Source organism: Varanus komodoensis, unplaced genomic scaffold (assembly GCF_004798865.1).
Source record: "Varanus komodoensis strain SLA01 unplaced genomic scaffold, ASM479886v1 scaffold21, whole genome shotgun sequence".
Classification (NCBI taxonomy): Eukaryota; Metazoa; Chordata; class Lepidosauria; order Squamata; family Varanidae; genus Varanus; species Varanus komodoensis.
The window spans coordinates 3395251-3422806 of NW_025335589.1; positions in this window are offsets into that span (position 1 = coordinate 3395251).

Here is a 27556-nt window from a genome sequence, read left to right on the forward strand (position 1 = left end):
AAAGGTCTGACATTTAGTCCCACGTGACCTTTGCCAAGGACAGCACAGTTTTCATCTGAATGAATTGTAAAAGCTATGAGTTGGTGACTTTGATAAAGGTCATTTTAGTCCCGAATGCTGGATGTTTTGCAGTTGACTTCCCAAAGAAAAAATAAGTATTTTTACTATCAAGTGTGTACCAGCTTGGGATGCTTGAGAAATTTAGTCTGCCGATGTTTCCACATGAACTAATATGGTCTGGAACTGAAATAGGCTCTCAATTTTGTAGTTCCCTGCAAACAATTACTTACAATGTTGGAAGGTGGTTGGAGGGATTCCTTTAGCATTTCTGTTATGCTATTTTCTTTCAAAAATGTGTAATACATGCTACAGATAGTTAAAAAGCACAATACTCATCCTGGAGACATAAATGTTCCTGGGAATGATGGGACATGATAACAAGTCATCCATACCAGGGCCATTGTATGGAAGAAAAGTTGGCTACCTCTACTTGGCTACCTAACTGTTAAGTGTGGAAAAGGAGAGGACAAAGGAATGAGATGGGATGGGGGAGGATGGGATGGAGTATCTTGAGAAAAGGCAGGCCCATTGTCTGGAACTGTGAACAGGACTATTCAGCACTGACAGATTTTTTCTGAATGCCATTTGTATTATTTCTGCCCGACTTTCTTCTTGGAACTGAGGAGCCCAGACACTGAAGAAACCCACTTGCCTGAGGGTTGAACTTAATGGAATGTTTACTTTGAAAGTGATGGAGTAAAATAAATGGTAGGTCTACACCAAGACAGGAAACATGGCCTGGCTGTCCCTCTCCCCATGGCACTGCTAAATTTCTGTATCCAATTTGGTGGTGTGGATATAACATTCATTCCCCAAGGACCACAAGAAATTGGTTGCCAGTAAAGCAGCAAAATTAAATGGCAGAATCCTACTATTTAAGTAAATCTACCTATTCAAATGAGCAGGCCGTATTGCTCTAGGCTACATCTAGAAAAACACTCCTTTGTGTAACCCCACAAAAAGAAAATCTTTCAGAAATTAAACACATACACTCATCAGGAAAAGGGGTGTAGTCCAAGTTTCCCCTTATTGTGCTTGATTACTACACACAGCTTTTTGTTATTGGGGAGGGGCAGTATATAACTGGAGAACACGGAAAATAGAGATGCACTATATCAGTCTGGGGATAATCCATTCTATGTCTAAACAGTTGCCCCATTCACAAGAATCTCCCTCAAAATTTAAATAGCCTGCAGCAGAAAGCCATACATTCCACTAAAAAATAGTCCCTTTGGATCCAGTGTCCCTCACTCCCCAGTAACTGGGTATAGGATTGGAGCTTTAGGTTAGGCTGCATTGTCAAACATTAAACCTTAATACTAAACAAAAAATCTGCCCATTTGTTCTTGTAACCATGCTGTAGTTAAGATAATTGGGACCAGCTGTTGTTCTCAGCCATTTCCAGAAGGTGAGCAGCACTGCACAAGGCCAATGCAATGAAAGGACAGACTGTGTGGAAAGAAGCTGGAGTATGTATGAAAAGCCTCAGGAATTTGTAATGTGCTTCTTTTGGAAAACATCTGATTTTTGTCTAGGCATGCCAATTTGAAGGATGGGAGCAATAAAATGTTATTCATGTTTAGCTTTTAATTTCCATAGTGCAGTTTCTGCAGACTCCAGCACTCCAGACTGATTTTTCCCCCACTAAGGTGGCCTCATTTAAATATTTATTTAAGCAAGACCACCTTGAATGAATTACAAACACTAGTAAAAGAGATGAAACATGCCCAGTGTTTAATTCATCACTCAAGAGAAAAATCCATGCATTGTGAAAACAATTTCCACAGGTTATTTTCTATCTTTGCATTTTGTGCTCCTATCTTGCTAAAAAAAAAACCCATCTTTGCCTTAGAATTTGTACATTAAATACCTATATTTGCTTTGGACAAATTGTGTTTGCTTGCATGAAAGGATTAAAAAAAATGAGATACCCTCAAAGTACCTGCAGCAAATGAAGTGAGCAATGGTACACAAAGCCACCATTTTCTTGCCTGGCAGAGAGTCAGAATTGTTATTTGTGGATTCGTGTCTTCACTTCTGTTTACTGTATTATATTATTTTGTGTATGCGGACATGACGCAGTGAATTTGACAATGATAAGTGAAAGTACAGGAAGAAAGTAAGAGAGGAACGTAAGCAGGAAAGAGTAGGAATACGAATAGGTGTCCAGATAGGCAGTGAGTTTTGCGGATAATTCAGATTAGATCTAGTTAAAGAGATGTGGGGTCAGAGGGAGTGAAAAGTGTAGGATTGGGATGGGCAGCATGCAGGGGAAAAGAGAACAACAGACAGCAAAGACAGCATGGGGGCAAAGGCCAGCATTCTCACAGTCTGTTGATATGGAGATGGAGGTTGAACCACGAGCATGTTGACCAACTAAAACAGGCTTTCATTATACAGAATTGTTGTTGCTAGCAAAAGACTTAGTGCCTGAGTATATTTCTGCTTGCAGAAGCCAGTGTGGTGTGATGATTCAACCTTTGGACTGGGGACGCAGGAGAGCTGGGTTCCAGGACCCACCCAGCCATGAAGTTCCCTGGGTGGTTCCAGGCCAGTCAGCCAAACCTACCTCATGCAGTTATTGTGATTATAAAATGGAGCTATGGATGCCATCTTGGGTTCCACACAAGAGAAGAAAGTGATGCCATGATTATGATAGCTCTGTTTCTTATTATTCCAATCTTAAATTCAATTTGTATCTAACCATAAGTTTTCCAAGTTAGGTTCATCCTGTACTCTGCATTCTGCTTTGTTTTTAATTATTCATGAAAATGTGCGTGCTTTTTGGTACATTTCTTCTACATACATGCATTTTGTACACATTTTGGCTAGAGTACACTTTTTGAAAGCAATTTTCCTAATATATATTTAATTTTAATTTTCTGTGTATTTTTTTTACTGGAGAAGTCCACCATAAAATTCAGACAACTGCAAATTTCAAAGAATACCTGGTCTGGTTCATGTATCGAAAGTAATTTGCATTAAAATGCCAACCACCTTAATTGTTTCCACATCCCTATATATGTACTGTACACAATTGGCTACAATTAAGAAGAAAAGAAGTACTTATATTTAAGAGGCAATTCACTCACTCTGTCTCTCTCTCTTTCTCTCATAGAAGTAATTTAACTGGAAGATATTCAAAAGGAAATGGAATTTTAATCTGTGTGTTTTCTTGCAGTTGACATCCAAAGAAAAAAAGAAATGTGGAGAGAAAGGCTTTCAGCTGCAGTTAATGGTGGGCACCACTACCACTTAATGTTCTTCTCTTTGCAGGAAATTAGCCATATCTCTTAAGCATACACATAAGGTTGAATGTAAGCTCCATTGATTGGTTTGCAATGTCCTTCCATTATGATACTTAATGTAAACTTTATTAGGATTGCACCTCTTCTGATACAAGAGCTCCATAAGAAGCATCTTTATCATTTTGGATTTCAGACATGAGTCCCCCCGCACAAGCACACACACACCTTTTCCATACGTTTTGTGTAAAGTGAATACTGTTTGACCCTCAAGAAAATGTGGAAACTGAAGGTTTTTCCCATTATCTTTTAAGATGGTCAAATCTCCTTTTACTCCAGCAATTGCAAAATGCAAAATCATTTTGCATCCTGATTGACTTCACAGATGCAACTCTTCTGCATATTTCCCTAATTTGTTTTCATTTGCCTGAGAATCACCTTTTTAAAGTGCCCAGTGTTTTGTTTTGGCTTTATTTTTTTATTTTTCCCTGGTCAGAAAGGCACAGGAGCTTTGTGAAAGTCTGGAGCCAGTCTGCCTTCAAAACATGGAAAGATAATAGATTCTCCTTGGAAGCAGCCCACAGGAAAATTAAAGGTGCGGATGAACTAGCAGCCAACAGTTCCTCTCCTGCCAGCTTGGAGGATGTTGCCGACAGCCAGCCCACATATGGCTGCCTCCTGTCTACAGAACAGAAAGTATGGGCTGAAATGCAGCATTTAGATGAGCTGACTTTTGGAAGATGGAGAATATAAGCATTACTAACAACACTACAGCAAATCAGAAAGGCTCTTTTTAAGCTCGATTTTAATGTCTCTAATGCCATTCCCTTGCCCAAGCTAACTCCAAATGAGTGCGGTAGGGAGCAGCAATGCACTCAACCACAGAAAGAAGGGGGAAGAGGGACACACATTAGCCCACACAAGGGTTTAGTGTTTGGTTGTTCTTAAAATGTGGGTTATGGTGTTTTCTGAACCAGCTGTGGTAACAGGTCATGGTGCTAATTGAAACAGAATGCTAAAGGGTTCTGAACTGTGCATTGCTTGTCATATCTTGTTATTGGATTCACACAACATGATAGCCCATGTTTCACAACAACCAGTGGTTAAATCTCAAACCACACTTAACTCATACACCAATCTTGAATGTAGGTTATCGTGTTGTATGACTCTAAACGGTATAAAACTACACCCTGCTCAGTGTTGTTCCTCTTTGCCTTCTGTTCAGTGCCTACCAAGGAGTGTGTGGTACAGTAGTAAATTTGGAAGTGCAAGTGCTTATTGTGGCAATCCCTATGCCCAGCTCCTGAAGGAGAGCCAGCTGTGCCTTCTATGTATTACACATATATGTAGGATAGCAAATTGTTCATGTACCCATTTGACACCAAGCCACCTCAAAATACTATACATCGTGAAAGGGAAAACTCATAACTACCCATCATGCTAAGAAAATCCATCCCCATCCCCATCCCCAGCTAGAGTCACAATTACATCTAAGAACATGGAAAGGCTGGGCGATTTGCTATCTTAGCTCCTGCTAATCAAAGTGTCTTTGTGCTTCAACCCTGAAAGCCTTGATTCCACGACACCACTGCCTTAGGATTCTGCAGGTGAAACTGGCTGCTTTGGAACTCAGTTGACATGTTTTTTCTACCTCCGTGAAAGAAATTAGGAGGGTGGGTACTCGGAGGAGGGCTTTCTCTGCGGTGGCGCCCAATCTATGGAATGCGCTCCCCAGAGAGGTCCGCCTGGCGCCGTCGTTATTTGTTTTTCGGCGCCAGGCGAAGACCTTTTTATTTCAGCGTCATTTTAATTATTAACAGTATTTGTTATTTTATCTGGCCAGGGTGACTTATTTTATATTGTTATTTATTTTATATTGTTATTTTTATATTGTTATTTTTGTATTTTACTTTATGTTGTGAGCCGCCCCGAGGCTTCGGCGAATGGGGCGGCATAGAAATGTTTTAATAAATAAATAAATAAATAAATTTGACATGTTTTTTCTACCTGCAAGCGACACATGCTTGCTAATCAGCTCAGAGTCAAGGCCAAAAGCATTTTAGCTATCTAAATATGAGGTTAAAAGACACCTATACATTCTTAATTAAAAATAGAACCTGTGTCTGAATGGCCATTCCCCTTCATTTTCACTTTTTTTCTGGAGTTTTTCAAGCCTATTATATTCATAATCTGTCCACTTTGCCAACATAGCTTTGTGACATAACACATTGTTACAAGACAAAAAAACACGTATGTCAGAGTACTGATTTGTAGTCTTACATGCTTTTTCACACAGCTGAGCTACAAAACGAGTCCCAGCCACAGGCAGGTTGTCACCAGGCTTCTGCAGCATTTTAGAGGTCAACCCAAAGAGCAGACTGAGGTCAGTTAAAAGCAAACAAGTACGGGCTGGAAGGCAGATTTCCCTGCCTTCCAGATACTCCCATATTGCAATTTTCACAGTAGGCTGAAGTATTGTGACACACAGACAGGGATCTTCCATTACACCAAGATGTTTTGTTGACTGAGGATGAAAAACAAGTGACACCCCCACATACCACGCACAGTGGATAGTATCAAAAGACCGTCACATTATTTTGACTCCTGAGAGAGAAAATTCCATAAGCACCTCTCCCAATTCATAGCTGTAAACATATAATAATAACAAAATAACTAACAATTTGCTGCCCTTTCATTACACTCTAAATCAGCTTCCAGAGACAGCTGCTCTGCAGTGCTTAATGGCAGTGCTGAGGGACTCCAAAAATGGCACAGGGAAGCAAAGAGAGCTTTGAATTTTTTTTAGTTCATGTCTGCCAATCAATTTTCGAGCAGTCCTCTATAGTAGGAGTCTCTATATGTTTACAGCTTCCAATACCCAGCATGCCTGGCCACTGGCTATGCTGGTGTGATTTCTGGGAGTTCTTGCATTGCACTTTGTAATGCACATTATTTCATTGGAACTGAAATTCAAAACATCTAATATCAAGCCTGACCCAAAATGGGCCCATTTCATCCAGCAGTGTGACTGAGGATTACTTCACTGCCTCCAACTTCATCACAGTTTCTGAGCAAGAGAATGCTGCCACTGAGGCCCCTGTTACATGCTGTGTTGTGGCCAAGAGCCATTCCAGAGATCAAATGGGGTGTTGGTTGACTAGCAGACATCTGTGCAGTTACTTCATTGTCCTAAAGGTATTTCCAGAACTCCCTTGTATGGGTCAACCCTTCAAAGCATGTTAGAATATAGGGACATAAAAGAAACCATGCTGGATCAGACCAAAGATCCATCTAGTCCAGCACTCCATACACACAGTGGCAAACCAGCTGCTCATAGGTTTGTTCAAGCAGGAGGGATGTTAGACCTGGGTCGACTCAAGCTCCTCAGCAACTGGTTTATGCAGGCATGCCAGCTCTGGCAAAGAAGGTAGCACTATGTTGCAATATATTGCTCATATTTCTGAACAGAACTTATATCAGCACTCTCAAAACATCATGAAAGCTTAACAAACATCTTCCCTAAGCCAGACTGTTATTTTACTACATGTCATTAGGCAACTGGCAGAGCCTTCCAACTAACAAGCATCACTTCTGTGAGATTGCACTCTAAAAGGTGTTTAACAATATTGTCAAGCTATGCTGTGTGATGCTCAGTTTTGGAAAAAGAGAAGGGAAGTAGTGGTTGTATGGAAAGAATGATCACTGCTTCTAAAATATACTTTCTCTTCCCAATCCTGCAGTCTTTCCTACATTAAAGCCTCCCTGGTTCAGCAGGACCCTTTAGAGAGTAAATTAAGACAAAGCATAGTAGAATCTGACCCTTTGTCATCTATGTTCCCATTTAAGTAGTATGAAGGAGGCTTATGTGAGATGACAGCTTCTAGCACTGTTGAGAGAACTCTGTCAGATGTAATGGCTTTCATTTACCCCAAAGCTGCAGCAAATCGTATAACTGCCCAATTATCAGTGGATGGCCACCATACCCTAGTACCCCAAGGGCCATGTCATTGGAGATAAGCCCTGTTTATGTTAACTTAGTGTCAGGAAGGATAGCATATGTCCATACGGCTGGATGAGTGCCCTTTTGCCAGATGTTTTGTATGCTCACATTGTGCAGCAAAGGACCCTGAAGGTGTTGAAAGAGAAGAAAAGGGCTTTCATATAGTTTAATCCAATTAAAGCACATTAATCGAGGTTAAGATCATCTGTCACATTTTCCAGACTTTTCCTTTCATGCATCAATATCATCTAACTCTGACATCTGCTGTTCTTTTTCACTCCCTCCCTATGTATTTATTTCATTATTTGTTTGAAACAGTCCTTCCTTCATCCAGTGCAAATTATACAAATTGTAGCATTCCAAGTATGCAGAGAAATGTCACCTTTTTTTTTTTTTAGTCAAAGGGCTAACACTGGGGTTCTTCCCTACGGTAAACTCTGCTTTTCAGGGCTTCAGATACCACAAAGTAAAACTAGTGTCTCTCTCAGTTTGACATTTATGGAGCTACTCAAGTTGCTGTGAACTAAGAATCTAACCAAAGTAAATCCTTTGGTAGTTGCATACAACCAGAATTGGCCTTGGGCAGTATTAATCCACTGCATGCCATGTAGCTCAGCTGGAAGCACACTGGTAAAATTCACATGACACTGTGTGACATATTATACAAAATCTTCCCTGGGTTTATGCCAAGGGCATACAGAGCTGGGCTCTGGCATCTGGAATTTCTGAGAGTGCCATGGTGCCTTCCCTTGGCCTGAGTCCATGACCGCCAGTCATGTGGTGGATTCCCATTGTGCATTTTCATCTCCCCCGCATTCTAAAAAATTGAGATGCCTTTTGTAAGGCGAGTTAGTGGAAATAAGAACTATGCTGGCACTTTTGTTCCCACCCTCTTTTTCTTTGGTTCCACTGCTAGAATCCTTCCCCTTGACAACTTCTCTAACATGGAATTTGGTCCTTGAGCTAAATTAGATTCATTAACCCAGGATTTTGCCATGAAGACTTGTGTTGTCATCTTACATGCTTATTTCCCAAATATATGCACAGGACAACTGATTTTTTTAATGATTATTTCCATTGCGCTTACTTGAGATCAAAAAAGCAAAGAAAGGATCACATTCTTGTGCTGGTGAAAAAAAAAAAAAGGATATAGGAGCTTATACCAGGTTAGACTATTTGTTCTTTTAACCCAGTACTGATGTTTAAGAGGAATCAAGGATTTGTTTGTTGGTTTGTTTCACTGGACTTTTATCCTGCCTTTTTCTTTTTTAAAGAATTCAAAGTGTCTTACATCATTTTCATTATTTTCCTCCTGCTGCTCTCAATCTTATCCCCACAACAACAATCCTGTTAAGTAGGTTGGCCTGAGACTCTGTGACTGGTCCAAGGTCACCTCGTTGGCTCCATGACTGAGGGGGACTAGCACCTGAGTCTCAGTCCTGCATTCCACACCACACTGGCTCTCTGGAACACAAGGATGAGCTGTACCACTCGTCTATGGACCTTCTTTGAACTCAGGTTCAGCAGTGTAGGCTTTTGGATTCCCACCAGCCATGCTTTATAGAACCGTTACTTGTAAGTCAGCCCTGCTTCATCAGGGCTGACTTACAAGCACAAACCTTTCAGATTGAGCTGTACTTCTCACTAGTGCCACAAGGTCTGAAGTACAGCCCTTTCCCAAAGCCCTCAGCCAACAGACTCCCACTTCCTATCAATCTCCAGTTGGCCCATCCTACCAGTAGGCACTTGCTTTCTCTTTCCACATGACTGCTTTTGGAATATGACCTCCTGCCTGTATTGCAGTATGGTGTCTGCCCTTCACCTGTACAGAAAGCCCTTTCCCAAAGGTCCTGCCAAACATCCACATTCACAAGTGCTGGGTGTTGGTTGTTTCCCCACTTATCCACACTTCACAGAGCTCATCAGATACTGAGAAGCCATAACGAAAGTGTGATTTTCCACATAGTAGCTGTCAGCTTGCTCAGTGAAATCTTGGCTTTCATGCTCAAGGCAAGAATATTCATGCTCACACAATCTGCAGTTTCCAATGTGCTTGGGGGTAGGATAAAAGGGCCAGACCAAAGTCCTGCAGCAGGACCTATTTAAATGTAAAACTTAATGGCATGGTAGGATTTATGAACTATGAAGAAGAACTGTAGGTTAAAATTCAAGAGACGCCAAGCCCACAAGATACTTTGTCTTTCTAGTACCTTAATTGGTTCAACTTCACCATGCACTTAGCATGGATGAATTCCAGAAAATGCACAGTGTGCAATTTTTCACAAATGTATTTGAAATTGTTCATATTTTCTTATTCACATCTTCTCAGTAAAGATGTTCAAATGCCAAGAAAAATTATTCAAAGTCAGATCATTGTTTTGTTTTCTATATATTCCAACTGTTATGCCTATGGAAAATCTACTAACCAGATGATGATGATGATGAAGATGATGATGATTTAAATCCTTGAGATGAGGCAATTTCTGGACCAAAATAATCATTAAATGTTATATTTACACTGATGTTTTGTGAAATGTTAAAAATTAATTGAAAATCCAATTACACGGCCCAGTGTTGCCACCTCACCCACTAACAATTAATGACTTAGTATTGATTCCAGTACTGATGGATGATCTAACAGAGCATCACAACACATGATTCTATGCAATCAGTTCAGGAAGATTGCATTGACAGATATACCAAAATATATCTCTTTCAAGACAAATATGCCAAATAAATATTAAGGAGATGAATGTTATGTGCAGCTCTGCAAAGAGAGGGAAAATCCTCTTGTTAGGTTAGTGGGAAACATTTGGGAACACTTTTCTAAAGATAATATGATGGTATTTGACCTGTTGTTGCTGCTACTGTATTCAGTTATAAACTACCTAAAGTGTTCTAAGCACTATGCAGATATTGCAAGGTAAGAAAATCCCTGTGCACTGGCTTAGAATATTATTTATGCCTTTATTTGTAAAATTAGATGAAACTCTTCCTTGTAAAGAACCCTGGGTGGCTAACAACCCATCTGAAAACAATAGAGCACATGAATACCATTAAAATCATACCTCTAAAATTGCAAATACACAATAAAATGCAATAAAACCATCACTGCAAAACCATCAGAAAGCAGCTGAAACACTTTTCCATGGCCCTGGAGCTTGTACAAATGAATAAATATGTGTACAAGACATGACAGAAAATGCAAAAGGAAAGGAATAGGGATGGATGAAAAAGTGAAAGCATCTTCTTTCTTCACTGGTAGGTGGAAAGTGCCAGGTTGGTTTCCTCCCTTGCCCTGATTTTCTTCCTTGGGAGTCAGGAGATGAATATGTTTCCAGCCCAGGATAATCAGCAGTTGGAGCTTAGCATTCTTTCTGGCAGACAGGACGTAAGCAAACCTCCTGCATTTGTGTCTCCCTTTTGTTCTTCCTGAGAGTCAGTGGTCCTTGGTCTTCCGGCCAGTGGTGAGCCTCTATCTCCTTTGGGTATTTACATCCCAGTGTAATATCTGCCCAACATTTCTTTGTGGCAAATGGTTTCACTGCTATCTCTAGCCTCTGAATGTTACTGTTTGGATCTCAATATTCCTCAAGTGTCCAATTTTTCATTCAATTGTCCTTGCCAATCTCTGCAGCAGTCCAGCCTATTATTGTCTCTGTAGACAGTGTATTGCCTTCTTCCCCCTGACCATCAAAATAAATGTAAAGTCTGCACAGCAAAAAAGGGAGGAATGCCAAGTAATATAAAATACCACAAGGTGAAATTTCCCAAGGGGAAAGCACAACATGCAATCAAATCTTGAAGTTTCTAATGTTTATGTAATCCTAGGCACATCTAGCTAAAAATAAGCTGTATTGCATAGGATGGGACTTGCTTCTCAATGAACATAGACCAGTTCTTTGCACACAGGCACAAATGAGAGAGGAAACAAAGCAATGCAGTTTTATTTAGGGGCCATTTGCAGCTAAGAATAGAAGGGTCCAATCTAAAACATGACTATTGAACTGTAAGGGTTCAATGAATTTATATAATAATATTACATTGCATTTACATCCCATCTGTTTTCCCCTTTTGGAAGAACCCAAGGCAATTTACATAGCTCTGTTTTATCCCCATAACAACAATATGTAAGGTTAGAACATAAGAATATAAGAAAAGTCATATGGCTCACACCAATAGGCCACCCAGTCCATCATTCTGTTGACATAGTGGCTAACCAGTTGCCCATAGGGTCACTCAAGCAGGATGGCTGCAAGACCTCTGCCTGCCCAAGCTCCTCAAAAGCTGGTGGATGCATAATAATGGAGACAGCACATAACTTACAAGGCTAACAACCATTGATAGCCTCCTCTTCCATGAGGGCATTAGTCCAAAAGTGAGTTTTATGACCAAGTGGGGACTAGAACCCAGTCTTTCCAGGTCCCTACTGCAACACTCTGACCACCGCACTGCATTGGCTCTCAATAAATTATGAATTATTTTATCTGTTTCCATAGTTATGAGATGTATTAATGACTGGCTGAAGGACGCAAAGACAGAATGGAGGTAAACAAGAAGGATATTTAAATAACTCGCCTCTGTGCATTTGTGAATTGCCACTGGAGCTAACATGTCCACTGCCCATGCCTTTCATACTGATACACCCACTGCCCATGCTTCCCTGGCATTCGTTTGGCATTAGTGAAAAAGTCACCATGGACACACCTATAAGGGCAGTTTCTCATTAATTAAAGCCAGCACACTTGTTCCCATAGCAATTCCATTTCTCTGATCTGAGAGTGGGAATGTGGTGGAGACAGTTTAATACTCAGCCTTCTTTCACCCAGTAGCAGCCTGGCAGCTAATCTCACATATATGCTTTCAATAATGTTCTCTGATTAAGGAAGAGTAAGACTGTAAATCTGAATTGCTCATAGTTTCTCCTTTTCTATTCCTAAATTTCTACATATTTTTCCAGGTACATATTTGTATGCAATTTCCCTAATATCCTTATTTTTGCAAGCAAGCAGCCTAATACAATGCATTTTAACACTGTTTTTGTGTATATTAACTCTATTTTTGTGCATGCATTTCCCACACATGCATGCAGATGTGCATGCCACTATAAGATTGGTTGGAATCCCAGCTTTGACCTCACCAAAACACTCCAAGACCAGCATGGTGCCTTCCATATCAATTGGACTCCAAATAAGAAGACCACTCAGGAGAGAAGAGAGGTATTATCATCCTCCAAAGAATCCTGGTAGTGCCTCAGACTCTCTTCCTCACTGTCTAAATGTTTTGGAGGATGAAAGGAACATGGAGGCAACGCACACCTCCACATTCCATATCCTACCCACTGGATGCCCATAATCCAAAATGGTTCAGAGGTTGCAGCAGCACAACAGATGACACCCTTAACATTTGCAGAAATGTTCTTGTGAGCTACCCAGAGAGCCTTCGGCCTATGGGGCAGCATGCAAACACAATCAATCAATCAATCAATCAATCAATCAATGTGAATTTTGAAAGACAGTTGAGTTTTGGGCATTACCTTGGTCTGGAAGTGCAAAATTAGGGGTATCTCATCCCTGTCCCTACACCAGCTACAACTATATACAAAGGAAGCAATGGATGAGACATTCCTTACATCTTAGCAAGCTAAACAAATTATATGTTCATGTCAGTTCTGTAGTTCCAGCCCATATTTTTCAGTTGGGCCCATTTAGTGCTGCACGTTTATGTTTCTTAAATCATGGGTTTATAGAAATGAAAAGTTAAGGTGCCTTTATTGTAGACATTCATTTTCATGAATCCAACAGCAGGAGTTTTAACAAAATGAATATGATCTGGAATTTCTCAGTGCCCTTATGTTTATTTTATTTGGGGTTTAAATTTCAACTAACTTTAAAGCTCTCCACATAAAACAAAACAATTCTTAACTTTTATCACTGCCCTTCTACCATTTTAATTGTCCCATGTGCTTTGTTCCGTTTAGCACTTCTGCATGTTTATTACAGTACAATGCTGCCTCAGATATTTTTTTTTAAATATCCAGCACACTGAACAGTTATTAGAACTGTTGTGGAATAACGATAATTCACTGCACAACCCTCAAGCCTGGCTCATGCACATTCTCCACTTCCAAGTGCAATCCTATATATTTTTTTTCTTTTGCATTTATTATTATATTTATATCCTGCCTTTTTCCTGCAAGGAACCTAAGGAAGCTCACACATTCCTCCTCCTCTCCATTGTATACTTCTAACAACCTGGTGAAGTTGTTTCAGCTGAGAGTCAGTGAGTGGCAAAGAAGGAACTCAAATTCAGATCTCCTGGGTCCCAGTCTAACATTTTAACCACTACACAACACTGGCTTGATACACAGAAGTAAATCCCACTGAGTTTAGTGGGGCTTATTGCAGTTTATTTGGCATAGGACTGCAGCCTTAGGGACACAGTCCTATTCATGTTTAGAGACACAGAAAAGTCAGCGTTCCCCAGTTAATCAAGCTGGCAATAAGCTGAGCATTACAGGATTATGTTCAGTCTAAATATTCATAAACTTGCACCCTGATTCCTATTCCCACTCACCTCCACAGAAGATTGTAGGACTTACTTCTGAGTAGGTACGTTCAGGTCTGCACCGTTAACATTTCACAGAATGTGGGTCTGTAGACAAGGTGAGGGAAGGCAGATAGGAAAGCTATTTGATTTAGAAAGATGTAGATTCTCTTTCATTTTCAGAAAGGGTTTGTTGCTTTGTTATGTTTTTGTTTACATTTTTAAAGCCTTTATGGCTCCATAACAAAGAACTCAACATAAAGGCAAATTTAAAAATCAAAATCATTATGCAGTTTGCTGCAGGCACACATGTAAAGAATTATCCCTTTAAAAGGAGGAAGAAGCAGAAGAACAATTGTCCCAGATTTCACACTGTGTGATGAAACATTGATGATATCCATGACACACTTAAGGGTTAAGATGAACTTCACATTCCAGAAGATGTAGCTAGACTGCATGCCCCAGAGGCCTATAAAACGAATGGAAGTTTGGCTTTTTAGAAGTACAATGGAATCCAGCAATGCACTGAAGATTGCTTAAGTGCAAGATAAATGAATGATATTCACGATCATCTGTCTCTCCAGAGTGTGGAAGAATGATACACTTTTCTTGCCACTTACTGCATCTACATTTGTGTCCCCAACTGCACCCACTGGTAGTGGATAAAATCAGGGTGTTTTTTTTTTTAAATAAACATGCTTATTTTCTTTTTGCTGTTCAGATTTTGTAGGATATGAACTTCAATCCTACATAAAAATAAATTTCAATGAGACATTCCCATATATCTATAGACTGCAACTTAGTAAAATATCTTTCATTCGGAGCTTTCACTTTTCATCAGGGTGATTTCATCATTTCAGCATCAGTCATGAGGAAAGAGGAAAATAAGAGTCAAGAAAAATAGAAAGGGCATTACTCAATAGACTGACTTTTGGATGAGGCTTTAAGAGAAATTATTAGAGGATGGATGGATGGACGGACGGATGGATGGATGGATGGAGCAGCCATTGTTTTGAAATCTTTTTAGGAAAGATGTATTGATTCTTCTTGCATACCTGCATCAATATAGTAAGGCAGACAAAGCAAATATTTGGATTCCTTCTACCTATAAATCCATAATAAAAATAATTGTTAACTTTTGTGCTTTTAATCACTCAACTGTAAATAACAGAGATCCATGACTTGCAGTGGAACTTAAAGTGAACTTACACTTCACACACAAAATACTAAATACCATTTTTTTGTATGGAGAAGTACTTTCAGGACTAAATAATTCGGAGCTGGTCACTATATATGTGGGGAAGGTGAAAGGCAACTTAGCTTTTGTCCCAGCCAAAGAACTCAAGGCTCTGGATGTGGCAACATGGATATTTGAAAGGATATTTTGAATAATCTGAACTTGAATCTGAAATTTACCAAGACCACATGCCACAGAATTCATATGCTTTGTGGAGTTTCCACAGCTACAGGCATCATTGTATGGAGACAGATATTCCCTTTTTGTTCACACAGTAATTCCACATGTACACACCTGAAAGTCATGACATCAACAGTACTATACCCAGCATTAGTTCACACTGAGTAAGTGCAGTTTGGAACACTCCAGTATTTGCTATTTTCTACCTTGGATCAATAGAATCTTGGGCATCTGCACTGAGATCAAACAGCCTGAAATACTAACTTTTCATATAATCTGATATCCAGTGACCATTGGATAGTGCCAGTATTGTTTCGTGTTTTAATTGTCTTTTAAATGCATTGGTTATATTATTGTTCTACCTACATTTTTATTTACTGTCCTTGAACAACATCTAAAATTGCTTTCTTAAGTCATCAAGCTTACTCATGCTACTTTGAAGACGGATTGGGTTCCAAAGGCATTTCTGAAGAGTTGGATGGTGCAGACCTTGGCACAAGGCCAGAAAGGCATATAACATATCTCCCTCTGTTCTTGTAATTAATGACTCATTTATGCAGATATTCCCCTTGCAATACAATTTTAAATGATGCTATAACTTCAGACAAAACTTACATGACAGCTTAGAAGCAACTTTAACTATTAACATTAGATGGGGGCGGACGGTGGCTAATCATACCACAATAATGCACATTTTCTGTAATGAGAGTGTAAAACCAGGAATGATCTGAGCCATACGCCACAGCAATAAAAATGGCAGAAAGAATCACATTCCAAAAATAAATTAAAAAATAGACAAAAGATCATGGAGAATCAGAATTAGTTGGAAAGGGTTGTGAGGAGAGCTGTAAACATTGTAAAAGAATTAAAGAAAAAATCTGGAAGTCCTGGTAGGAATATGGTTAATGCAATGACAGAAAGAGTTATAGAATTAGGATAAATAAGCGCTCTATGTGGGGTTGCCCTTGAAGACGGTCCGGATACTTCAATTGGTTCAAAATAGAGCTGCCAGGCTGCTGACGGGAACTGGGCGTTATGTTCACATGACTCCAGTCCTCCGTCAGCTTCACTGGCTTCCCATTGAAGTCCGGGCCCAATTCAAGGTGTTGGTGATGACCTATAAGGCCCTAAACGGCTTGGGTCCTGGCTACCTAATGAGCACTTACGTCCATATATGCCCGCCCACCCCCTGAGATCTGCGGGAGAGGCCCTTCTCCGGGAACCCTTCGGGAAGGAAATTAGGAGGGTAGGTACTCAGAGGAGGGCCTTTTCTGTGGCGGCACCCAATCTATGGAATGTGCTTCCCAGAGAGGTCCACCTGGCGCCGTCGTTATTTGTTTTTCGGTGCCAGGCGAAGACCTTTTTATTCAAACGTCATTTTAACTGTTAATACTATTTATTTATTTTATTCTTCGGCCAGGGCGACTTATTTTATTTTCTATTGTTAACTTGTTTTATATTTTATTGTATTATATTTTAATTGATATCTTTGTGAGCCGCCCCGAGGCTTCGGCGAATGGGGCGGCATAGAAATTTTCTAAATAAATAAATAAATATTCTGACATTTGTATTTGTTTTTATTCATAGGATGAGTCAATGGTGACTGTTATCCTTGCTTGCTTCTTTTTTTTCTGGAAAAGTCTGCATTTTGCATCAAACAACATAATAGATTAATATTTCCAGACCCTCATTTTGAAACAACCTCAGATACAGGCTAAGGGAACAGGCAGTCTTCTCACCCTCAAGACAGCAGTGCAACTTCCAGGGCATAGGCTTGGTCCACAAGGTGCCCCAGAGCTGTGCTTATCAAGCTTCCCATGAATAGCATTATCCTTTGACATCAGTCCCTATAGGGCTCAGTCCTTTCAAAGGGAATGGATCCTGCAAGGGCAGCTCAGTCGTGATGAGAAGATATGCTATTTACTTTCTGCCTCATGGTCTCCATCCTTCTGGGTTGTGTAACTGTGGGATGTTTATATAAAGGAGCTATTATAATATTGCTTCCCGTGTATCAGCCATTCTGTGGCAAGCTATTCATGGGGAACTGGCTCCTCAAACCTCCAAACAAAGAACATTGGTGTGTAAATGATCTGCATGTCTGCCTCTGCACAAAAACAGGATGGTACAAGAAGGCACCACTTACTGGGACCATTTTGAAGAGTTTTCTTCCCCTATGTGGCAGCAGTTTCTTTTCCACCAGCTACAACATAGCAATTGTACTCTCTGTCTAGAAGGTAATGTCCGTTTCCCAGTAGCGCTCAGTGTGTAAGCCAGGTGGTACTATCCCAGGGCCAGCATCAAGTTGTAAGTGTTGAGTTCCTGTCCTCATCAGAGCATCTACTGACATTAGATCCCTCACCTTGCTTCTCCTCTTCACCCTTAAAATCTACTCTCAGGCCTCTCTGTCTGGCCCAGATGCCAGTGGGGAGAAGAGTAGTAATAGCTGCTACTGATTTCTTGCTCACCAGGTCTCTGGAAAGTCAGCAGAAAGTAGAAATGGTGAGGAGCAGGAGGAGAAACTGATTTAGTAGTAATGAGGCTTGCCCAGAAAGGCAGATCACTGAGGGTATTCTGTCCGAAATCCTCCAAATCCTAGGATTGACATTCCCTTGTTCCATTCGAAAACCTCTTTTTCCTCCAGAGGACTTCAGGCAGGAATTGTTTCTGATGCTGCATTCATTGTGATGATGTATTTGTTGTGCTGTTGTGTTCCGCCAGGCAGCAATAAGCAGAAACTGTGGCGAAGTCAGCTGCCTGCATTTTCCCCTTAGAGTAATGAAAACTCTATGTAAAATATATGGCCAACCATCACAACTCTGAATTACAGAAACGTGGATGCCACAATTGCTATTCCCACAGTCCTTATGGATTGACTCAGGTTGTAGATCTCATTTAGGTTAATGGCACACATGTAGTGGCAGCTTTGCCTTCTGTGATGCCAGATGGAGGCGTCAGAAATTTCTTCTTTCACTGACAGGGCTGCAAGTGAATGAACTAAAGCCTCCACACTTCCCTGAAGCAGGAAATGCTCTCTGCTCCATGACTGTAAAGTGCAGCATTTTAAAGTACGTAGCATGCCTATCACAGTAACTGAGCCAAGACAGAGGAATTGAACATTCTTAGGATTAATGCTGTCCACTTCCATTCTGCACCCTTAACGACAGTGGGAACCACTGCTGAACTACAGTGCAATGGAGAGAGCAAAATGTATCTTGTTTATGAGAGCTTGCTTGAACCTCCATCTGGAGCAGGGTGTGTATGTAAGGGTTTTTGTAAGAGATTGCTTTGCCATGAATATTTATCCTTCTGAAGCAAACTATTCTGGTTGCATGAAAAGTAGCTTGTTCAGCAAAGTACTTGCAGTGTGAATAATGAGAAAAGAAACTAGTGAGGGAGTGTTTAAGGCTGCTATGAACTTGAGGATAGCACAATAAATGAAAATGCATTTCTTACTGAATATTTTTCATGGTCTTGATCCTTGTTTTGCAAGGTTACACAGTCTTGAAATCATGCTTGTGAAGTTGAGAGAAAGGCCATTTGTATAGTTGTTATCGTGCAATATTTTGATTTATATTTAAAAAAAACCAGGCTGAATGAACTGTCTATTGTCCTTGACTGTTAAGAAAGGTAGAGTAATAAAAACAGAACAGGAAAACATCTATGAGATTGTGTGTGAAAGAAGCTCATATACTTACAATGTTTATTTTCATGACTGTAATCTAACCAATGGGAAAGGAAAGGCAACCCAATTCTTGCTTTATGTGAGGTTGCCCCTGCCAGATTTTTTTTTAATAGTTTCAGTTCAATTCTCTAAAGTACGGGTTGTGCCTGAAGAATTGCTCTTAACCCTAATGGCCTAGAAGTAACCATCCCACCCAAAAGTTTCTGACAGCTAGCCAGATTTCTTCCATAACTACTGAGAGTTGGTTCAGCCAAAACTAGGTAAATACAAAAGAAAGGGGTTGAGCTGGGATCATCCTCACAGTGGTTTTCTATAGTTTTGAATGGCAGCACACAACCAGGAGTGCAGGAAGTATTATGGGGTAAAGGCAAGTTCTTCATCTGCCCTATCTTTTAAAAAGTTAGTTGTGCAAAGTGCAAAACCTAGAGTTATATAATGCTAGTCCCTATAGTTATATGGATAAGCTGCACACATTGGAAGAGGACTCTGTCTGAACTGTAGAGATCTAGTCAGAAGATGCATGAATATGAAGGAAGTCTAAGGTGAACTCTAGTGGGCAAAGAACTCAACTGAGTGGGTTAGCTAGTTCAAAGGAAAAAACTCAAGTTGGGATTCTGCTGCTGCTGGATTCAGGATGCTGTATGCGGACAGCAGCATCCAGCCAGTAAGAATCCCCAGCTGGGTGTCTCTTTTAGAGGTCCACAGGAGAAAGAAATTTGGCAGACCCAGCTTCTCTTATCATGGTGCTACAGTAGTCTGGCTACCCGCAGTCTTGCGCCCAGCAGCAGATGGGGAAGCAGAAAGAAAGCCAGGCAGCTGGTTCAGTGTGACAGGAGAGCAGAGATCTGCCAAATATAGCCCCCCACACACTTCTGCTGCAGTGACTTTCATAACTGGTTGCTCTATATATGTATGTATGTATATATGTTTGTATATGAGAACATTTATGCCAGAGCTGTACACAAATGGCATCTTGAAATCCTCCATTTGTGGGTAAAAAATTGGAAAAACATTTCACTGAATTTCACTATGGGGACAATTTTTTTCAACTATTTCTCATTTTCAGGGCTCATTATCAGCAGAGGCTGTAGTTACACATTCTTTTCTTTTTATATTCAAGATTATTGGGGGGGGGGTCATGCTTACTGTTGTGATGAAGCATTGCTCTAGCATTCACAGACTTTCTCTTGCACTTGGGCCAGTCTTAGAAAGTGAGCCAAGCCAAGAGGAAGTCTGCAAATGCTTGCAGAATTTAGGATTGCGCGCGCGCACATACACACACACACAAAAGATTGCAGTGTGTGATGCAGAAGAGGAATGCCACTTGTGCAGTCATCATGAACGGCTTGATTCCTGGTGAGTGCCATGGGAATGCTGAACACATTTGCCAGAAACTTGGACTCACAACCACAATGAAGCAGGCCAGGGAACTGAGCCGCAGAGAAGCCATCAGATTCCCACCACCTGTACAGATTATCTCAAATCCCTAGAGGTGCTGCCACTGCAAATGACAATAGCAACTGCTGTGTTGAGATTGTTGCCCCTGTTTTGCATCAACCACAATGTTGGTGCGAGCACGGCACTGTTGTGTCTGACTACAAGGAAGAGGTGAAGCCAGCAATGTTCCAAACTTTGTCCTCCAATTTTCGGATAGCTTTTTCCCCCATGAAAGAGGCATCCATTGTTTTGCCTCATTCTCAGGTTGTTTAATTTTGGGGAGGGGGTGGCAATGATTTTGAGCTTGCTTGAGTGTTAATCAAACTGTGGAAATCTGAAGAGGCTGCTGGAGACAGTGCTTTAATCTCAGAAGGGGGAGTTGGACAGCTAAACCCTCTCCCCAAACCCTCGCAGTCAATATTTCCAGGTCAGAAATTCAGCCTTGGAGAGGGGAAAAAGGGAGCATTAATGCTCTGAGGACTGATGGAAATTGGACTATTTTCCTCTTTTGTTGCTGTTCTTGCATTGCAGGACTCCCCCTTTCCCATTTTTCTGTTACATTTCTAAATAAAGTTATTTTAAATGCATCTTGGTCACTTGTTTCTGCACAATTTTCAACTATTAATGCAGAGGCTGTATGCAAATAGTTTTTATGCATGCAGCGAATGCAGAGACAGTAAGGGACAGGACTTGCTGCCGATCCTTTTCTGTCTCTGTGTGTATGCTGTTCAGATGTTCAGCCAATTGGACTGTTTGTGTAGCTTTGCATAGCACAAATTATGTAGATAGATCAGATGCAGCTACAGTTTGAACATGTGCAGGTTCTTTTCAGAATGCTTCGTGAATGTATGACAGCTGGGGACAGGATCAGTGGACCCAGTGTTACCCTCTCGTCCTCTGTGCATCCACTGAACATGGCAAATTGACTGTACAGGGCTCAGGCATTCTTGGTATGTCCCTAGAGGCTGAAGAAAAAGAATTGTCAGTTCTCATCTAGATGAAGCCATGATATCCTTAAATAGGATTGCTTCAAAACTGACCCTTTAGATTTCAGTGACACTGTTGCCATAGTAAAGAGGGGGTGGGGGGAGGGGGGGAGAAAGAGAGAGAGAGCTCTTACGTAAAACTGGATTTTCAACTTTTCTTTTGAATAGGAAGGTAGTGAAAACTTCCTACAGAAATTTAAAAAATGCAATTTTGGCATCACATGTCCCTTACTCCACATGCTTCTTTTCTTCCCATTAGAGAAGGGTTTCTATCTACTTTAGACAGATGCCTGAACTACTCTTCTAAGCGCTACATTGAACTGCTAGCATTCTGTCTGTGTCACTTCAGACAGAGATAAGGTATTTGAGAGTTTCCTTTTGTTTAAAAAAATCTCTGGAATAAGAAACATGGCCATCAAAGAAAAAAGTGTTCTGGTTTATTTATTAATTTATTAATTTATTTAAGGTTTTTGTATGCCATCCCAATTACTAAAAAAGTCTCTGGGCAGCTTACAGAAAGCAAACCAAAACAGAACCCATAACAATGACAAAAAAGTGCACTGCATTTAAAATAGGAATAAAAACAAGAATAAAACCAGATTAATTATTAAAATACTGGGAAAATAAAAAGGGTTCCTTCTGACTCACTAATCAACTTGCAAGAATATTTTATTGCTGTTTTTGATGATGATGATGATGACAAGTATCAAGAGATACGAACTCTTAATTGCAATCTGACAGAGCACACTTCATTCTGTTGATGTTTGCACCAGTCCTGACACTCATTCAGGGCAAATTTGAGGGTTTGTGTCACAGTGATTGAACTGTTCCCTTCAAAGCTAAAGAAGCCAACATCTCAAGTAAATATACTACTGTGGTTATGTAGACAACTTCTCCAAGTACCCTGCTGTACACTAGGCTACCTTCTGAGAAAAAAAATCAAGAAAATGCTAGTGTGAAATAAAAGACACGTATCCTTAGGGTTCAGTTCCAAGGCTGTACACCGGTGGCAGTGAGTGTGCTACTTACTTCAGACATGTCTTTTGATTCCTTTGCAAATTTGATAATTGAATAGCCAGTTAGTTCAAAAAAGGCTGAAACACTAAAGAATTATAGCGGAGTAAGCCACACTGAAATATAATGGGCTTTACACCTGGCTAAATTTATGTATACTGTACTGTAAAGCTCATAAAATTATTATTTTTTATTTTTAGGTTGGAGTCCTGGTAATAACTTATCAAGTATATGAATCCCTTGGAAGTTCTTCATACCTTCTAACAGGATTCTTCCCCATCCTGTTAGCATGTCTTTTCAAAAAGTATGCCTTTTAGTAAGCAGATAAAGAATAATGGATGGTTATGGTACATTTTACAGGAGCCCTGTGGAAGAGCAGGAAAGTGAGGTAAGGCAACCGAAGAGTTGGCATAATGCAATGTAGTGGTTATCAGAAAAAAATGAATAGATTGGATGGGGTTAAATCTGCAAGAGAAAGCTTTGCAATATCCATAACTCCACAAAAGGATGCAAAAATATTACTTTGTTTCCCTGAGCACTATATGATCTACTTGCCTGCACCCATTGTGGGATGAGGGAAAATAAATTTCAGAAAATGTTTTCAAGAAAAGGGAAGAACATAGGGAAGAGGCTGCTAGAGTCTGTCAGTCAAAAGATGGCAAAGGATTTCCTATGCCTTCCTCTTCAAAGAGGTGGTATATTCTATACAATTTTCAGTAGGGATGGGTTGATCTGTAGATCTTGTCAAAGATCTCAGCTTTCTGCTTCTATGCTCATTAAATCACAGATTTTCATACACAGAAATCTCTATATATTTTTGTGGAATTTTCAGGAGTTTTTTTATGTCTCCATATATCAAGGGAATACATGGGAGGAGGAAAATAGCAATGTGAACAATGAAAAAGGAAGATGGCCCAAAGACCTGCTAGAGATTTGTTTGTTTATTTGTTTAAAACATTCGTATGCTGTCCAATTGTGCCACGACACCTCTGGGCAGCCCAAAGCTGGTGAGAGAAAGAGTGGATCTTCCCAGCTAGCCTTCCCTCCCACTCATCTGAATAAAGGATTGTATCCATGCACATTAATATTATTACATTGAACTTACATCCCACCTTTTTGCTCTTGTGAGGAACCCAAGGCAGCTTTTATAGTCCTCACCCACTCCATTTTATCCTCACAACAACACTGAGGGCTGGCCCAAATTCATCCCATAGGTTTCATGGCCAAGCAGGCACTAGAAATCAGGTCCCTCAGTTCTGGAGTCCAACATGCTAATCACGAAGCTGCATTGGCTGCTCCACATTAAATGACATTGTGCACAAGCAAAGTACAAAAATTAAGAATCCAATTAAAGCTCTGTTTCTGCAGCCACTTGACATTTTTGGTTTATTATATGGTCTGCAGGAACTTGGGCACTTTCTCGCACAATAGGAAAAGGCAGAGTTGCTAGAAATAAGTGAACAGAATTGGTGGATTCACGCAACACAACAAGCAAAGGTTTCCTCACCACCACCACCATGGTCTGTCATGTGAATTGAACCCTGTCATATTATTTCAATGCAATACATTTGGTTTTGTGAAACCATAAACAGAAACAACAGTCTGTCCTATCATAATTTTTCAGTTCCATGATTGCTTGTCTTGCTGTCCAAACTGGAAAACACAGCTCACCATGGTACCATGGCAACAGCCATTGACCCGCCGGGCAGGAGAGGCAACAGTCTAACCTGAGAGTGCTACCAACAGCTGCCATTCGGTGCAACCATCAGAAGCATCCATGCTTCTCTTGCCTCCTGCCCTAAATATTTATTTGGGGCTGGATCTTGGAGCTCTGGGAGAAAAACAGGAGTGCTCAATTCATTACATGCTGCTACTTCCACACAAGTGGGAATCTGCTGGGGTCTAGTTTGGGCTGAAAGCTGCAGCAGGTCCCCCTGTGCTTTCCCCTTCTCACATGAGCTGCAGGGCAAGAAGCTTCTGGCAAGACCAATAGAGAAGAGGCATGGGCTGCAGACAGGCACTGCCAGCCAGCTGCTTCTCTCCCTGCTTCTCACATATAAGAGAAACTTTGCTCAGGCACTCATGGAGGGACTCAACTGTTTTCTGCTTGCGCTGCCCAGTTGATTTCTCCTCCTTTTGCCTGAGCATGGATCAGGCACCCCCTCCTACTTAAGAAGTGCTCTCTGGATCAGGAGGGGTGGATCCAGGGCCATTTCCCTCATCTTTTCTGCTGTACTTCAGGGCATGAAGTTTGTGGAGTAAAGATTGTTGGCAGCTGTGGTGAGCTGAACTCAGCTCATGATTCTGGCTGTCAAAGCAAAATGCCACCTGGAATACCATGCAGAGGGCAGAGAAGGAAAAAAATGGCAGACTGGAGTTGAGTTACCATGATGAACCTGATCATTCTTGCAAAAAATAAAAATAAAACACAGCCACACACAGTTGAAACTGCAAGGTACTGCCTGTGATGTGTGAACCCAGCCAGAGAATGTGTGATTCCACAGCCTCTTTGTAATTACTAAACTTTGGTTGGTGTTTAGTTAATCTGGTGTAGCATCTGCACTAGATTCAGAATCCTGAAAATGCATACTATTACTTAGAGCATGATTCATATAAGAACCTGCAGCTTTATACACCATCACAACTATGCAGATATGTAAAACAAACATCATCCTTTTTGCATGTAAAGCTTAGGCTTAGTAACTGAATCAAACCACAAGAATTGTGCTTTCTTTCATAACAATTGGACTCTGTGGGTGCCCAAATCTGTTATTTTGCAGCTTCAGATCACCTGTAAATGTGGCTTGAAAGAGAATATGGCATGTAAAGCTGTGAAAGACAAGCTTGAGGAAGTCAGACTAGATCTTACAGAAACATTTTTTCTTCCTTCGTAATTCTCTGTGGTGAAAACTTAGTGCCTCTATTATTCATCTAAATTTGAAAGCAGAATTACTATACCAACTCATTCCAGACATGAAGGATTTTAAAGCTAAAACTTCAGAGCTCACCAATTTCACAGTGGCTGCTCAGTGAGAGCCCATAAGACAAAGTTAATGTTTTTATGTTGACGTGACAAAGCATAGGATCCTATGTTATAGGCACAATGAATTCATATTTCTGCTCTCCTTGTCTTTGAGGTTTCCAAGTCTATTTACTGTTCAGATAAGGAGACAGGACAGGGACAGAGAAGACAAAAAACCTTATTTGTGGATGTGAACGTTAAGGCTTGATTTTTGGTGAACAATAATGGCAATTCTCAACCAGCTTCTTCTTCACACACATAAGGTGACGAGCACACTTTCATTTTATCTTAAATAGCACAATGGGACATATGAAAGCAAATGTTGCTCCCTTAGGTGTGATGCAACCAAGCCATTTTTGACTCTGTGGGTAGCTGTGAATGATATTAATGATGTCTCAAATGTACGTTTTTGCTGCTTATTCAGGCAAACAATGTACAACAAGCTTATCAGATGAAGCTACAATGAAACAGGAGAGACAGTATGTTCAGTCATAGGAGGGACAAACATGATCAGGCTAAAAGGCCCATCTTGTACAAACCCTTCAGTTCCCACAGTGGCCAACCGGAAAACCTAAGCAGGACATGAGGGCAACTGCCCCTACCTGTTTGTGTTCCCATCAACTGTCAGGGACATACTGCCCTTGATGCTGGGACGTCATATTCAGTCATTCTCCCTGCGTCTGAGCAATACAATGATTTTTATGCTCGTGCAGCTGCAGTCTCAACATATTAATTTCCTAGCACTTGTTATTCAACACTAGATTAATAATTACTGTTTATCATTGACAATGGCCCAGCATCAGCAATGGTCCAGATGAGGCAAACAAACGAAGCTCAGTCCAGATAAGATAGACAGGCTTCTAGTCGCTATGGCACTGTGTTCAACCTGTCTTGGATGGGGTCACACTCACCTTGGAGACTGCAGTTCAAGGTAGATGGTTGCTGGATATCTAATATTCACTGCATTTTAAGTTTTCCCCCTACCTATTTATAGGTGTGTCAAGAGACACCATCACTACAAAGAACATAGCAGGAAGAAAGACTGGTTTGATTCTTTCCTTTCCATAACAGTTGGAGCCAAAATCTTCCTACTCCCCTACATGGCTACAGCACATAGGAGAGAAATCCAAGAAAGCGGTCTCCCCTCAAAGCCCCTTAGCAGTGATTGGTGGCTCTAAAGTTGATGGGGCGGTGGATTCATTCTGGGTTGAAGTCTGAGCTTTGGGATAGTATTCAGCACCATAGATAGCTTCTTAAAATTTCAGACTAACATCCAGTATGCATATACCACCCCTCTGGTATTAGAGCACCAGGTTCCACAGCAAGAAACTACATTCCCTGTAAGGTCACTCTTCCTGGTGCCTGTAATTAGACAAGGAAAAATGTGATACAAAGCTGCATGCTATATATGAAGCAAACATCTATCTTGCTCTCAGAAATGAGACCTTCAGGATAGCTTCACCCAAGCTTTGAAATTCCGTTCCTTGGAAGGTCCAGTAGCTGTTGAGGGAGGTGGTGGCAAGGGAAAGAAAGCAACCTGAGTTAGGGGGGTGGTGTTGCTCACATGAGGTTCTTTTGATTTAGCCCATTGCATTTAAATTGGATGGAAATTTGCTGCTAACACTTTGAAAGATCCCAACTGCCCTGGTCAAACATTCCTTAGGGTGCACCTATAGTTTTTTTCCATTGCTCCCAGATCTAGGATTGTGGATCTCATTGACATACTTCATTCATGGATTAAAATGTACCATCATGTTTTTTCTATTAAGGTGCATGAGCACATGCATATGCATGTTCAAACATTCCCAAGGCAGTCTGCCAAGCATTGTTATTATACATGTCCCATCAGAAGGTTAAAACATATTTCTGCATTAAGCGTGTTTGGTGCTTTCATTGTGTATTGTTGTTCCCAGTTGCTCCTAATTTTAAGATAATTATATTTAATTTATTTTAATCATGTTTTATTATGATTGTTTCATTGGACTTTGATCAAGGTCACCTTGCTCTTTAGAAAAATAATCAGGGTGGGTAACTTCAGAGTAGTTTAGGGATAGTGCACCACAGAGTTTATGGGCTGCTGGGGAGGAAGAAATTGTCAGTTTTTTGAGAAAATCCAATGGTTAAACTGTGACAGACCACTGAAATGA